The sequence below is a fragment of the Salvelinus alpinus genome, chromosome 6 (assembly GCF_045679555.1).
Source record: "Salvelinus alpinus chromosome 6, SLU_Salpinus.1, whole genome shotgun sequence".
NCBI lineage: Eukaryota > Metazoa > Chordata > Actinopteri > Salmoniformes > Salmonidae > Salvelinus > Salvelinus alpinus.
Genome location: NC_092091.1, coordinates 31,502,928 through 31,517,723, shown reverse-complemented (window position 1 = coordinate 31,517,723; position 14,796 = coordinate 31,502,928). Strand labels below are relative to the sequence as shown.

At 40.9% G+C, this 14,796-nt stretch overlaps 1 protein-coding gene across 7 annotated transcripts in view; it reads left to right on the top strand.

Annotated features, from left to right (window-relative positions):
• Positions 1 to 14,796, top strand: part of LOC139578555 (palladin-like) — a 128,186-nt gene that overhangs the window by 33,442 nt on the left and 79,948 nt on the right. Inside the window, exon 1 of one of the 7 annotated variants that reach the window (XM_071406302.1) lies at positions 10,012 to 10,220. The exons of the other annotated variants lie outside the window; for them this stretch is intronic. The gene's annotated coding sequence lies outside the window, so the exon portion shown is untranslated. Of the gene's footprint in view, positions 1 to 10,011; positions 10,221 to 14,796 lie in introns of those variants that run through there. 7 annotated transcript variants of the gene reach the window in all.

Here is a 14,796-nt window from a genome sequence, read left to right as displayed (position 1 = left end):
ATGCAACAAAATAGGAAAACGCCAAGGGGGGGGGGATGAATACTTTTGCAAGGCACTGTAACATACACTGAGTGAACAAAACATTAGCATCTTTCCATAACATAGACTGACCAGGTGAATCCAGGTGAAAGCTACGATCCCTTATTGATGTCACTTGTTAAATCCACTTCAATCAGTGTAGATGATGGGGAAGAAACAAGTTAAAGAAGGATTTTTAAGCCTTGAGACAATTAAGACATGGATTGTGTATGTGTGCCATTCAGAGAGTGAATGGGTAAGACAAAAGATTTAAGAGTGGTAGATAGCCTTGTGGTTAGAGCGTTGGACTAGTGACTGAAAGGTTGCTAGATCAAATCTCTGAGCTGGCAAGGTACCCTAAACAAGGCAGTTAACCCATTGTTCCTAGGCCGTCATTGTAAATAAGAATTCGTTCTTATTGCCTAGTTAAATAAAGTGCCTTTTAAACGGAATGTGGTGGTAGGTGCCAGGTGCACCGGTTTGACAACTATACAGAAAGCCCTTAAATTGCTGAAATAAATAAAGTCAATGATGATAGAATAGTCAGATTAACTGATACCTGACACAGGCTTGGTGGTGTAGCAGGAAGAGTACCGTGAACCAAGAGGTTGTGAGTTCAAATCCCAGGTGAGAACATGTTGAATAATAATTACAGTATAAATTAACAAGCACAATGTAATCATGTATGTCAAAGTGTCTAAAATATGTGAGTGTTCTTGCAACGTTCCCATGAAAAGTGTCTAGAATATTCATATTTTATATTCTGAGAACATGGCAACCATGTTGTGTGTATGTTTGATATAAAGTTGATGGAATATTCTCCTAACCCTCAGAAAACTGGACACATGAATGGTCTTGCAACTTTACCATGAAACGTATATAGAAAATGTATATCTTATATTCTGAGAACATAGCAACCATGTTTTGTGTATGTTTGGTGGAACGTTGATGGAATCTTCTCCTAACTCACAGAAAACTACACATGAATGTTCTTGCAACGTTCTCCTTTAATGTGTCTAGAACATTCTGGGTAACTCTATTTGACATGAAGGGAATGGTCTCTTGGAAACATTCCTATGGCAACGTTAATGACCTAATGAGACATTAGGTCAATGTTCTCTAAAGTTGTGGGAATGTGTGTTGTTAGCTGGGTAGACTGGATGACTTTCTTAAGTCTTAAACAACGACTTTCGTTGACCCAGAGTTATAGCTGTTTAGATGGCTCCTCTTAGGCAACATGTTTCGGGGTGAGGAACACGTCTTATAGGTCAAATGCAGCTGTTTTTATCTCAATATCAAAGAATTTCTGGGAAATAATTAAGTACCTTACTGTGATTGTTTTCAATTAAAATGGTCAAAAATAAACAAAAATAGCTTCTTAGCGAAGAGCAATTTCTAAAGAAAGAATTTAGCTAGGACTGTCTGAGAGTGATCTGAGCGGGGAGGGGAAAACTGAAAACTAGCTGTTATTGGCAAAGAGGTTTGGAACTCTCTTTCTTATTGGTCTATTAACTAATTTACCGCCTGATAGTGGTGGCCACTGATTGGCTGAATACCCGGGGTGGTGGGTAAATATGCTTTGTTGTCGTATTGTCAACAAAGCAGCATGACAGAATAATAACCCACATTTTGAAATGACAGGTTGTTTCTTTGGGAAGCTATATAAAGTGATCTGTGCATTTGAACAACAGCATAAATAGGCCTACAACTATTTCACTTTTACATGTTAAAACAGAATCACCTCTGCTGCACATGATGCCATGGTTTTGATTACCAAAATATATTTTTTTAGAATGTGTGCATCGGTGACACAGGCACATGGAAAACGCAACAAGCACAGATGCAACAAGTGAAAACAAATTATCTAACAGGGGATAGCTAGCTAGCATAATGTCACAAGCATGATGAGCTCGCTAGTAACTTTAGTTAGACTTGATTGGCGTGCGTGCAAGCTAGCTTCCGGTATGCTAGCTGGCCGGTAGCTACAATAGTGTCCACTAGCAAACATCTAACGGCAGGAGAAACACACTGCATTTGAAACAGTTAGCAATAATCTAATGAATTCAGGGCTTGTGAAATATATAAGCTGATCTGGCTTTCAAGTCTGTCTATGAAAATGCCCTTTTGTTAATTTTTTTTAACCAGAACCATGCATAATGCAAATTCACTAATAATGACTAACTTCTTGTAGCAGTCATTATAGAAAATTAACACCGGTCTCATAAACAATCTCTTAAGCATAAACCCACGAGCTAGTGAGGAAATAGCCAGGTAATCTTTATTTTTCAAGTTTTTTTCAAGCTTTTCAAGCCCCCTTGGATTTCCCTGCTAGCTAACAAGGTAGAACAGTTTAATTGTTATGAACACACCCTTCTGTCCATCTCCAACTGTTTGAACAGCATGCTAACCTGTCCACTTTGTTCAGATGATGAAATCAAGTGGCCTACCTTATTTCTCAGATTGAGAACGAGTTGCCAATTCCTTATATAATAGTTTTCTATGCTCATTGAGCATTTATAAAACACAGTCTAGACAGCTAGTATAACAGTCTGTGGCTAAAATACTGCTAGCGGTACGTGGTACCACAATGTCGCACACAACAGAATGTGAGCATTCATTTTCCAGAATCAACGTTCATTGATACTCCCAGTATAGTAGGGTATTCTCTTCAGTTTGAAGAGGAAACATAAAAAGGGTATCGTTAGAGAGGTTATGTTGTCTCCTATTACAGTAAAATAATGTCTCAATGTATTTCAGTGTCCATATGACCGACTCTGTTGGACCAAACCTCAAATGCAAATAGCGAGTTGAAACTGCTTGTTGTCAGAGGAAGAATTGGTATTTTATCTTTGTTCCTGTGAGTGGCAGGAGGAGGAGCTTGGTGTGTGTGTGTGTGTGTGTGTGTGTGTGTGTGTGTGTGTGTGTGTGTGTGTGTGTGTGTGGGTGTGGGTGTGGGTGTGGGTGTGGGGGTGGGTGGGTGGGTGGGTGGAAGGTGCAGAGACAAGACCAAAAAGACAACATGAGAACAAACGCTCATAAAAATGTAATTCATTTTATATATTGCCCAGCCCTATGTGGATTTCTGGTTCAGGTCCCAGGCTCCCAATGACTGTCATGATTATTTATTTACAAGTTCATGGCAATTTGCTCTTCAGTACCTGATAGAGCAGACCCAGAATGTGTAGGCGTTCATTTCAAGGCCCCTGGGCGGTCCATTTACTTTGTGCGGTGAAAATCATGTGATGAAATCCTGCAATCCCAATAGCAAGCAAAGCAATCCAAGGGCTGGCTGGACTGCAGGCCAAATGCCCGGAGCTGCTGATGGCAGAGCAGTAGGTAACTGAAGAACAGCTTGTTTGAACAATATATTATATATTGAAACAGTCAAATGTTTTACCATTCATAAGTGGGGTACTGCCCCTAACACCCTACTGGACGGGCCGCCAATGTCGCCTGGTGATGTCACCAGGCAGGCTAAAACTCCATCCCACCAAAACTGGCAAAAAAGTCTTCAAACAGCTCTTACACTAAAAGGGCATTATCATAATTTTCACAATTTCACATTATTATTCCAATCTCACGATGTGGAAATATATATACAGTTGAAGTCGGAAGATTACATACACTTAGGTTGGAGTCATTAAAACTCGTTTTTCAACCACTCCACAAATTTCTTGTTAACAAACTATAGTTTTGGCAAGTCGGTTAGGACATCTACTTTGTGCATGACACAAGTAATTTTTCCAACAATTGTTTACAGACAGATTATTTAATTTACTATTCACTGTATCACAATTCCAGTGGTTCAGAAGTTTACATACACTAACTTGACTGTGCCTTTAAACAGCTTGGAAAATTCCAGAAAATTATGTCATGGCTTTAGAAGCTTCTGATAGGCTAATTGACATAATTTGAGCCAATTGGAGGTGTATCTGTGGATATATTTCAAGGCCCACCTTCAAACTCAGTGCCTCTTTGCTTGACATCATGGGAAAATCAAAAGAAATCAGCCAAGACCTCAGAAAAAATGTGTAGACCTCCACAAGTCTGGTTCATCCTTGGGAGCAATTTCCAAACGCCTGAAGGTACCACGTTCATATGAACAAACAATAGTACGCAAGCATAAACACCATGGGACCACGCAGCCGTCATACGGCTCAGGAAGGAGACGCGTTCTGTCTCCTAGAGATGAATGTACTTTGGTGCGAAAAGTGCAAATCAATCCCAGAACAACAGCAAAGGACCTTGTGAAGATGCTGGAGGAAACAGATACAAAAGTATCTATATCCACAGTAAAACGAGTCGTATATCGACATAACCTGAAAGGCCGCTCAGCAAGGAAGAAGCCACTGCTCTAAAACCACCATTAAAAAGCCAGACTACATTTTGCAACTGCACATGGGGACAAAGATTGTACATTTTGGAGAAATGTCCTCTGGTCTGATGAAACAAAAATAGAACTGTTTGGCCATAATGACCATTGTTATGTTTGGAGGAAATAGGGGGAGGCTTGCAACCCGAACAACATGTTGTGGGGGTGCTTTGCTGAAGGAGGGACTGGTGCACTTCACAAAATAGATGGCATCATGAGGGAGGAAAATTATGTGGATATATTGAAGCAACATCTCAAGACATCAGTCAGGAAGTTAAAGCTTGGTTGCAAATTGGTCTTCCAAATGGACAATGACCCCAAGCATACTTCCAAAGTTGTGGCAAAATGGCTTAAGGACAACAAAGTCAAGGTATTGGAGTGGCCATCACAAAGCCCTGACCTCAATCCTATAGAAAATTTGTTTGCAGAACTGAAAAAGCGTGTGCGAGCAAGGAGGCCTACAAACCTGACTCAGTCACACCAGCTCTGTCAGGAGGAATGGGCCACATTTCACCCAACTTATTGTGGGAAGATTGTGGAAGGCTACCCGAAATGTTTGACCCAAGTTAAACAATTTAAAGGCAATGCTACCAAATACTAATTGAGTGTATGTAAACTTCTGACCCACTGGGAATGTGATGAAAGAAATAAAAGCTGAAATAAATCATTCTCTCTACTATTATTCTGACATTTCACATTCTTAAAATAAAGTGGTGATCCTAACGGACCTAAGACAGGGAATTTTTACTAGGACGAAATGTCAGGAATTGTGAAAAACTGAGTTTAAATGTATTTGGCTAAGGTGTATGTAAACTTCAGACTTCAACTGTATATATAAAACACAGGGATATAACGTTTTTTATTGCTCTAGGCCTTTAAATAAAGGTTAAATATGATAAAAAATGCTTCCTGTTTTCTGAGACAGTCTTTTGTTGAAGGACTTATTCTTTATAGAGAGAAAAAGGGCACATGAGAGAGAGAGAGAGAACACTGTAGGCGGATTCGCATCATGCTGAGGCCAAGGATCGAAGCAGACACACAGTCCTAATTTTTCTTTGTTTTCCTGGATAGTCACCTGTTCAAGTGTCCTGGGATAAGGAATGCTTTTTGGGATTTTTAAGTCCGTCAGTCGAGCACCTTATTTCCTTTGTTGTTCAAGCTGGGCTGAAGCCCATTTGGGTATGCTTTCTTTCTGCCAGGGATTTGGGGTTTAAGTGTCTCCATATAGTGCTTAAATTCGCCTGACATGCTCACCATTACTGCTCCAATTACTGGGTGTTTTAAACCTGTGACTGAATGGTGTATGTCCTTACAGAGGTGATCTATCAAAAACTATACGCCACCACTATCAGGAAGCAGAGGAGGCTATGGGTGCAGATGTGTGTGAACATGTGTGTGTGTGCGTGCGTGCGTGCGTGAGTATGTGTGTGTTTGGGGAGGGTTTTGCTGTCATTGGCTTCAGATGGCCTTAAGTGTCTGTGACTTCCTCCTTGTTAAAGGTCTACCCCACTCTTCTCTAACAGGCAGTAGTCAAATGAGATGTTTCATTAAGCCGGAATAAGACATTGAAAGGAATAACAGCAGACAGAGGTCAGGAGTCACAGTCATTGGTCTAAGGATAGTTCTAAAGCATGTGACCTGGTCATGGATCAGCTGTGGATGCTTAGACTACTCTTTGTTGCTGTGGTCCATGTACATATGTCAGCAGAGATCACAGCCTGGTCTCATAGACTAGATGTAACATAGTAAATTATATGTTACGTTTGGTATGGTATGGTTACATAAGACAGATGATTACTTAAGGCAAAAACGATAAGTAGGGTGGTTGGTTGGGTTGGCTGAGCTGAACTCCTAGCCTAGCTAATGTTAGCCAGCTAGCTAATGTTAGCCACCTAGCTAGAATTCATAGCATCATACATTTTGCAAATTCATAACATACAATGCTGTGAAAAAGTATTTGTCCCCATACTGATTTTTGAATTTTTTTGAATTTTTTTTGTACTGAATGTTAGATCTTCAATGACATATTAGGTGAAAGGAACCTGAATAAAGAAATAACACAACAATTACATACTTATTTAATGTATTTCATAAACAAAGTTATGCAACACCCAATGCCCCTGTGAGAAAAAGTAATTGCCCCCTTACACTCAATAACTAGTTGTGCCATCTTTAGTTGCAATGACTCCAACCAAACGCTTCCTGTAGTTGTTGATCAGTCTCTCACGTTGCTGTGGAGGAATTTGGGAACACTCTTCCACGGACGACATAGGTCCTATTATGCCTGGCAAAAACCAAACACTGCATTCCACAGGAAGAACCTCATACCAAAGGTCAAACATGGGGGTGGTAGTGTGATGGTTTGGGAATGCTTTGCTGCCTCAGGACCTGGATGACTTGCCTTAATAGAAGGAACCATGAATTCTGCTCTGTATCAGAGAATTCTACAGGAGAATGACAGACCATCAGTCTGGGCGCTGAAGCTGAAGCTCAGGTGGGTCATGCAGCAAGACAATTATCCAAAACACAATCAAGTCCATATGAAAATGCCTAAAAAGCAACACATTAGAAGTTTTGGAATGGCCTAGTCAAAGTCCAGACCTAATCCCAATTTAGATGTTGTGGCAGGACTTGAAACGAGCAGTTCATGCTTGAAAACCTGCAAATGTCATTTTAGCTGCATTCATTGCAGCTAAAGGTGGCACAACCAGTTATTGAGTATAAGGGGGAAATTACTTTTTCACACAGGGTGTTGCATAACTTTGTTAATTAAATAAATAAAATAAGTGTACTTTTTTGTTATTTGTAAACTCAGGTTCCCTTTATCTAATATTAGGTTTTGGTTGAAGATCTGCTAACATTTAATGTCAAATATGCAAAAATAGAGAAAATCAGAAAGGGAAAAAATACTTTTTTGCATTGTACATTTTGCCAATTCATAACATATAATACAAATTGTAATTCATCACGTCATACAAAATGGGTGATGGACATCCACAAATTAATAAATAAACATGAATAAACATCATACTAAACGGATGTCCCGGATTTACGTACAGAATAATACAAAATGCCCTGAGACCAGGTTTGAAATGATGTTGCTGCTACTGCAGAAACCGTATTTAAGATGAGGTCTACCTCATGGTCTGAAAGCCTGTTATGAACTGTCCCTCTCTCTTATCCCTCTCTGGCCTGGCAGATGAAAACATACAGAAAGGATGTTTTATCAATCTCTCTGCATTTGAAATGCTGATTTCAAGCATTTTCAAGACAACCCGTTGTTTGTTTCCCCTCAGAGGAAAACACGGCTTCTTTTCCTCTCCATGTTGAACTCATAAGAGTTTAGAGGTTCGGAAATGTTTAAACGAGTTCTCATAGATGTTTTGTTGTTTTTCATGTTGTAATTTATGCTCCTTTCCAAGTGAACTTCATGAGTGGTCCTATTCTTATTTTGCTTTGGGAATGTGAAGGTTGTCATGGAAACGTTGACATGTACTGTACCCATTTTTGTATGTCATGTGACCTTGACATGGCCCTTTTTAAACAGTTAAATAGCCTATTCCGTGTAAGTGCGTTTTGCATACTTGTAAGCACGAATGTATGTGGTTGTTAATGGGAGTTTCCATATTAAGTGGGTGTGTAATGTTATAATGCTTGGGTTGGACAGTGTGGAGACTGTACTGTAGGTGTGTGTCCTCCATATGGAAATGAGAGCTAATAGGCAGGAGGCCCTTCATGCTCTGTCAGTTGACTAACAACTTGGAAGTTCCTGATGCTCTCAGCCAGAACCATCTCTTCCAGTTCCAAACTATCTCTCTTCCTGAACCCAGCCTCCCTGAACACTGTGTTATAGCCCTAATGATTACAGAGGGGGCAGGCCAGCTTTTATACAGACCAGAGAGCACTCAGCAACAGCAGGCCTGAAGTTAACCTACTGTGGGCCAGCCTGGCATTAGTAATGTGAACATCTTGAATCAGTAAAACTCATCGTCTCATTAACCTGTGTTTTATGGTTACTTAAGCCGGAGGATACACACATAGTTCTTTTCATGTCTTTTTCACGGTAGTGTAGCTCCAATGGAATGGCTATGAAACCAACCCCATTTATTGGGTAGCTAGAATAAACAAACTGTGAGAGAGCAGCATGAACCAGCCCATCATTGGTTTGTGTATGTGGGTGTGTGTATTCATCTTCGTCGGTCTGTGCACACGCTACACACTCTTTCGCACACACACACACACACACACACACACACACACACACACACACACACACACACACACACACACACACACACACACACACACACACACACACACACACACACACACACACACACACACACTGTCTCTGGTATGAACCCCTCCTAGCAACAACTACCACAAATAATTCCATCTGCTGCTGCTTCCCAGTGGCAGAGCCTCCACTGACACACACAGACCAAAATATCACTGGGCAGTTCACCCAATGTTATAAACCCCAAAACCTGAACCCCATACTGAGCATTTCACTGAGTGAAAAACTACACCCTTTCATGCTTCATTTAATGTTAGCCCCTGTGTCAGGCCTTGCCCCAGTGCACTAGAGAAACGTCAATCACTTTATTCACATTTCTATCTCTACTGTATGTAAACTGTACAGTAAGCGTTTGGCGTGTGAGGGCTGCAGTCAGTCTTAGGGCAGTGTATGCTCTTTTTGCAGAGCATGATCAGGCAGGGTTCACAGCCATCTGTCCCATACTGACCAGGTGCTGCCCACTCTAAGTGGATCTATTTCCATACCGTCCTAACTAAGCTATTTTAGACCAGGCCAAAGTGGCCTATTTCAATTTGGCATGCAAGATAATATGTCTGATGTCACAAAGCGCTGTTATTTTTAATTTCTCATCATTATACCACACACACAATTAAGCCCCTAAGGCCTGTTTTCCCTTAAAGTCATCTGGCTCTGTGTCAGTCCCAGAACTTTTGTTGGGCTATTGTTGGACTTTAAGATGACCAGTAGACTGTGACCCAGCCTGCTAAACTGACAGAATACAGACAGAATACAGAATGCATAGCACAGCTTTGTTTCAGTAGGGGGGAAAAACGTGACAATGAAGCTGCTAGGATAACATTTGGCCCCACAAGCAGAATGGCATCCAAAACATACAAATACTACTGCCACTGATGTTTCAACCCACCTGGATATGATTTTTATTAGGATGTACAGTACAGTACCAGGACCATCCTGATTTAGTTTCTTGGGTTTCCATGTTAGTGACCCAGAGAGAGAGTAATTGGGGTGGAGTAGAGTTGGGGGGTTTAACCCCCAGTGTGTCTCAGCCTGGGGGACTCTGGACAGGATGTCAGCACCTCTCTTTCCCCCTTTCTCCATGTGTTCCTGGTCCAGCCACAGTGGACTCCAAAATGGGATCGATGTGTTATTTACTGATACTGACAGCAAGCGGGGGGGAAAACAAGCGAGACACAGAGATTGAAGGAGAGTTCAACTGAAGTCATGCCAAGAGATCAGAGTCCGAATCACGTCTCACAACAATCTTGGTTGCTTTTAAAAATCGTACTGTCTCTCTCCTTCTGTCTCTCTCCACTTTCCGCTGCTCCCTCCCACTCTGCTCTCTCTGTGCCCTCTGTGTGTGTTTCAGTGTTACTCAGTGGCAGAGTGTGTGTGTGTGTGTGTGTGTGTCAGTGTTTTTGACAGTGGCTTAGTGAGAGTCACTCTCAGAAGTTGAGACTTTATATAAATCTTCAATTACTTCACTTGAAGATAAAGAAAATTATAGGTGACATCATTCTTATATTCAATAACTTGGGCAGTACATCAGCACAGGTAAGGAACTCTGAACTTTGAACCCTGTTGTTGTTGTTAATGTAGCCTACTTTAGTTTCTTAGTTTTAAGTTGACTTACTTGTTCATGTCATTGTTTGGTGAATCGGTCATATTTGATCCACTCATCTGCTTGTGTGGTTGTTATACAAATATTGGCAATTAATTTGGGTCTGGAATTAATGGATTTCTCAGAATATTTCAGGGCAAGACATTATTAGTCATATCAAGTAAAGTTGTGGTCCTGTGGAGAATTATAATGAAGTATTTGGTTACATGCTGTACATTTGTGGTATTTGATGGAAGGTTTTACTGGGTTTTGCTGCTGAACATGATTTTGTTCAGTGTTGGGTCACTCATTAACAAAAAAACTACGCCTGTTTGTATTTCATCACCTCAGGGCACACCTTGCCTCTCACACTGTTTTCCTACCCTTGTGAGGCTCTTCATAGTCCATGTTTTTCCATTGGGCTGTGTCATCTTATTTTGATGTCGTAGTTTATTTGGGAAAGCTGATTTGAGCATGTCTGATATCTACTATACATATTTATTGATTCGTCTTGCACTTATTTAATTTGATAACAGATACTCATGAAATATGTAAGGTGGAACTTTACTCTGTAGGGTAAGGATAACGTGTGTGCATGTGCTTGTGCGTGTGCAACCCAGTATCACAGATTATTGTGAAATAGACAAGACTTGCTTATTGGATTTTTGTTTGTATGCCGTACACTATTTTGTATAGGGGAATGTGGGGTAAGTTGAGCCAAAGGGGTAAATTGAGCCACCTGTGTTTCTAAGAAAACATACACAAAGTGTATTATTTGACCAAATATTTAGGAAGAGGTCCTAATTTCATGGAGTCTGTGAATGAAGGAACTACATGAAAAAAGTGGTAAGCAAGTCAGGTCCAAAAAACAAATTAATTTATTCTGTTAGAGGTTTCATGATGCTTGTATCTAAACCAAAGTATTATAGATCATTTTAAGATTGTTCTATATGTCAGTTGGGGTCTCTATAAGCTTCAATATGAGGTCCTAAACCTAGCATGAAACTGTGTCCTTGTAGCTACGTGGGCTAATATAGTCAAAATGTTTGCCTTGGGGTAAGTTGAGACAATGGCCATGGGTTAAGTTGAGACAATGGCCTTGGGGTAAGTTGAGACAATGGCCATGGGGTAAGTTGAGACAATGGCCATGGGGTAAGTTGAGACAATGGCCATGGGGTAAGTTGAGACAATGGCCTTGGGGTAAGTTGAGACAATGGCCATGGGGTAAGTTGAGACAATGGCCATGGGGTAAGTTGAGACAATGGCCATGGGGTAAGTTGAGACAATGGCCATGGGGTAAGTTGAGACAATGGCCATGGGGTAAGTTGAGACAATGGCCATGGGGTAAGTTGAGACAATGGCCATGGGGTAAGTTGAGACAATGGCCATGGGGTAAGTTGAGACAATGGCCATGGGGTAAGTTGAGACAATGGCCATGGGGTAAGTTAAGCCAATGGCCATGGGGTGAGTTAAGCCAATAGTTGAGCCAAACGCAAGTTGAGCAAATTCAAGTGTTTTCTTCTCAGGCGCAATGCAAGGCATTATCGCTGGGATATGAGGTAACAACAGGGCCTGGTCTATGTTAAAAGTACAAAGTGTTTGTTAGGTGTTTAGCCTGTGTTAAAAGATGCTTAAAATAAAAAAAAGTGGTTGTGATTGTGTTGAATTGTGTTTGGGAAATAAAAATAGATATGGTTTTAAAAAGGTAGTGGTAATATTTAATTCAGTACAGACATTTGTAGGCGGCTTAACATACCCTGTCCGGCGGCTCAACTTACTACATACCCCAGTAAGTTGTGCCAAGAGAAGGCTTTTTTGGACAAGCTATGTTTTCAGAACTGTAATGTTTACATGAATTCTGATTATGTCCAGGGATACACAACGTCCTGATATATATATATATATATATTTGTTAGAAAGAATACTATATTTCCCTTGACGGAGTGATGCTGAATGTAAAAATGGATAAACTTATCCCACTCTTCCCTACAGTGCATTTCAATCACAGATAAAGACAGTAGGTTACTTAAGACAGAAACGATAGGAGGGAGGTTGGTCAGGGAGGATGGGTGGGTGTATAATGCAACCGTCTAGCAGCCCAACCATTGCGTGTTCAAATCACGTCATGGACAACTTTAGCATTTTAGCTAATTAAATAAAATGAAATCAAATTTATTTATATAGCCCTTCTTACATCAGCTGACATATCAAAGTGCTGTACAGAAACCCAGCCTAAAACCCCAAACAGCAAGCAATGCAGATGTAGAAGCATGGTGGCTAGGAAAAACTCCCTAGAAAGGCCAAAACCTAGGAAGAAACCTAGAGAGGAACCAGGCTATGAGGGGTGGCCAGTCCTCTTCTGGCTGTGCCGGGTGGAGATTATAACAGAACATGGCCAAAATGTTCAAATGTTCATAAATGACCAGCATGGTCAAATAATAATAATCACAGTAGTTGTCAAGGGTGCAACAAGTCTGCACCTCAGGAGTAAATGAGGAGGAGAAAAAGAGAGAGAGAGCATACTTAAATTCACACAGGACACCGGATAAGACAGGAGAAATACTCCAAATACTCCAATTAGCAACTTTGCAACTACTTACTACCTTTGAACTATTTAGCTAGCATGTTAGCTTACCCTAACCATACAACGTTAAAGTCCTTAGCTAGCATGTTACCTAACCCTAACCTTAACCCCTAAACCTAGCCTTAACCCCTAACCCCTAGCCTAGCTAACGTTAGCTACCTAGCTACGCACACACGCAAACACACACACATACACCCACACACCTGGAGGGACTGTGGCATGAACATAAACATTGATTCGTCAGATGGCCTCATCTAACCCTAGCTTCACAATATCTGATGTCAACTAAGGCTTTCCATATTTCCTGGTGACATTATTCCTCCCCCAGACAGAGAAATAGGATCTTAAACAGGGTTTTCTGTGCTGCTGTCAGCACTTCTGCCAGTGCCGTGCCCAGATCATCCACATATGGTCAAGATTAGTCTGTAAACCATTTGCCCCTTTTTTCTAATCAGTTTTCAGATTAACTTGTTATGATTCTGAGTATATCCATATGGAATAATGCTGCCTGTGTCATTTGCCAAGAAATGAATTGATTAAATAAGTGCGTTATGTTGTTGGGTGCGTAGGGAGCTGCAATAGGGAGAGATTATTTCCCCATAAAGTGATGAGACCCGGCCATATGCGTACACAATCTTCCAAAGCCTTCATGTGTCATCGTGCTTTTAGATCTATTCACAGAGATGTCTGCACAAGTTCTTCAAACCTCCCAAGAGACCTAGAGTTTGCATGACATTTCACGGTCGGGTGACCATTTATGGGTTAAGTGAGGAGATTGGTACTGCTCCTCATTTGGTGTGTGTGCATTAGTGAAATAGTTTCATTGTGTCTGTGAGTGTGGGTGGGTCTGGGAGTGTGGATGTATTTGTGTGTTTGGAGAGTTTGCATGACACTGACACAAAAAACTATCTGGCTCTAGAGCTTGTACTTGTACAGACTGTGGTCTCTGCTTGTCTTTGAAACTCTCCCAAGGGCATTATTGAATACTTTTTATATAAAAAAACATTTTTTGACAAAAATTCACTGGAGAACGATTTTATTTCAACTTTATGGTGCAGTTTGTAATTATCAATAAAGACTTAAGTGCTGTTTCAGTCCAGTTGCACTTTGCTTGGTTCCTGTGGTCAGTACAGGAGAGACTGAGCATTAGAGGGAGAGATGACTAACATGCTGACCAAACCGGACACACACGTGCGTCCGCCGTAGCGCGCACATTCATTTTGTTCACCCAAACCAGAAGCGATAAGGACACGCGGGTTGAAATATCACAACAAACTCTGAGCCAATTATATTAATTTGGGGACAGGTCAAAAAGCATTAAACATTTATGGCAATTTAGCTAGCGAGCTTGCTGTTGCTAGATCATTTGTCCTGGGATATAAACATTGGGTTGTTATTTAACTGAAATGCACAAGGTCCTCAACTCCGACAATTAATCCACAGATAAAACGGTAAAGCGAATTTGTTTCTCGTCATCTCTCCTCCTTCCTTCAGGCTTCTTTTTCTTCTTTGGACTTTATATGTCTTTTCTTTTTTGGACTTTATATGAAGGTTGGCAAACAACTTCACAGCATTACTACAACCGACTGGAGTGTGGACCTAAGTTCATCTTTCAATCACCCACGTGGGTATATGCTCCTAAAAACCAATGAGAAGATGTGAGAGGATGGACTTGCAACGCGTTAAGCATCACAAATAGAAGCAATTTCTATTTTAGCGCCTGGCCACGCAGACGCTCAACGGGCAGTGGGGGTGCAATGATTGAATAACATGTATGTGTAAATGTATTTTGCAACGCTCATGCATGCGACGTGTCCGGTCTGGTCAGCATGTATGAGACAGTGATGTATGTATGCCTTACATACTGTACGTGTATAGTGTATCCTCATATACACTTTTGGGGGGTGGGTATATGTGCTGGCATCTAAACCTATGTGCCTCTGTCC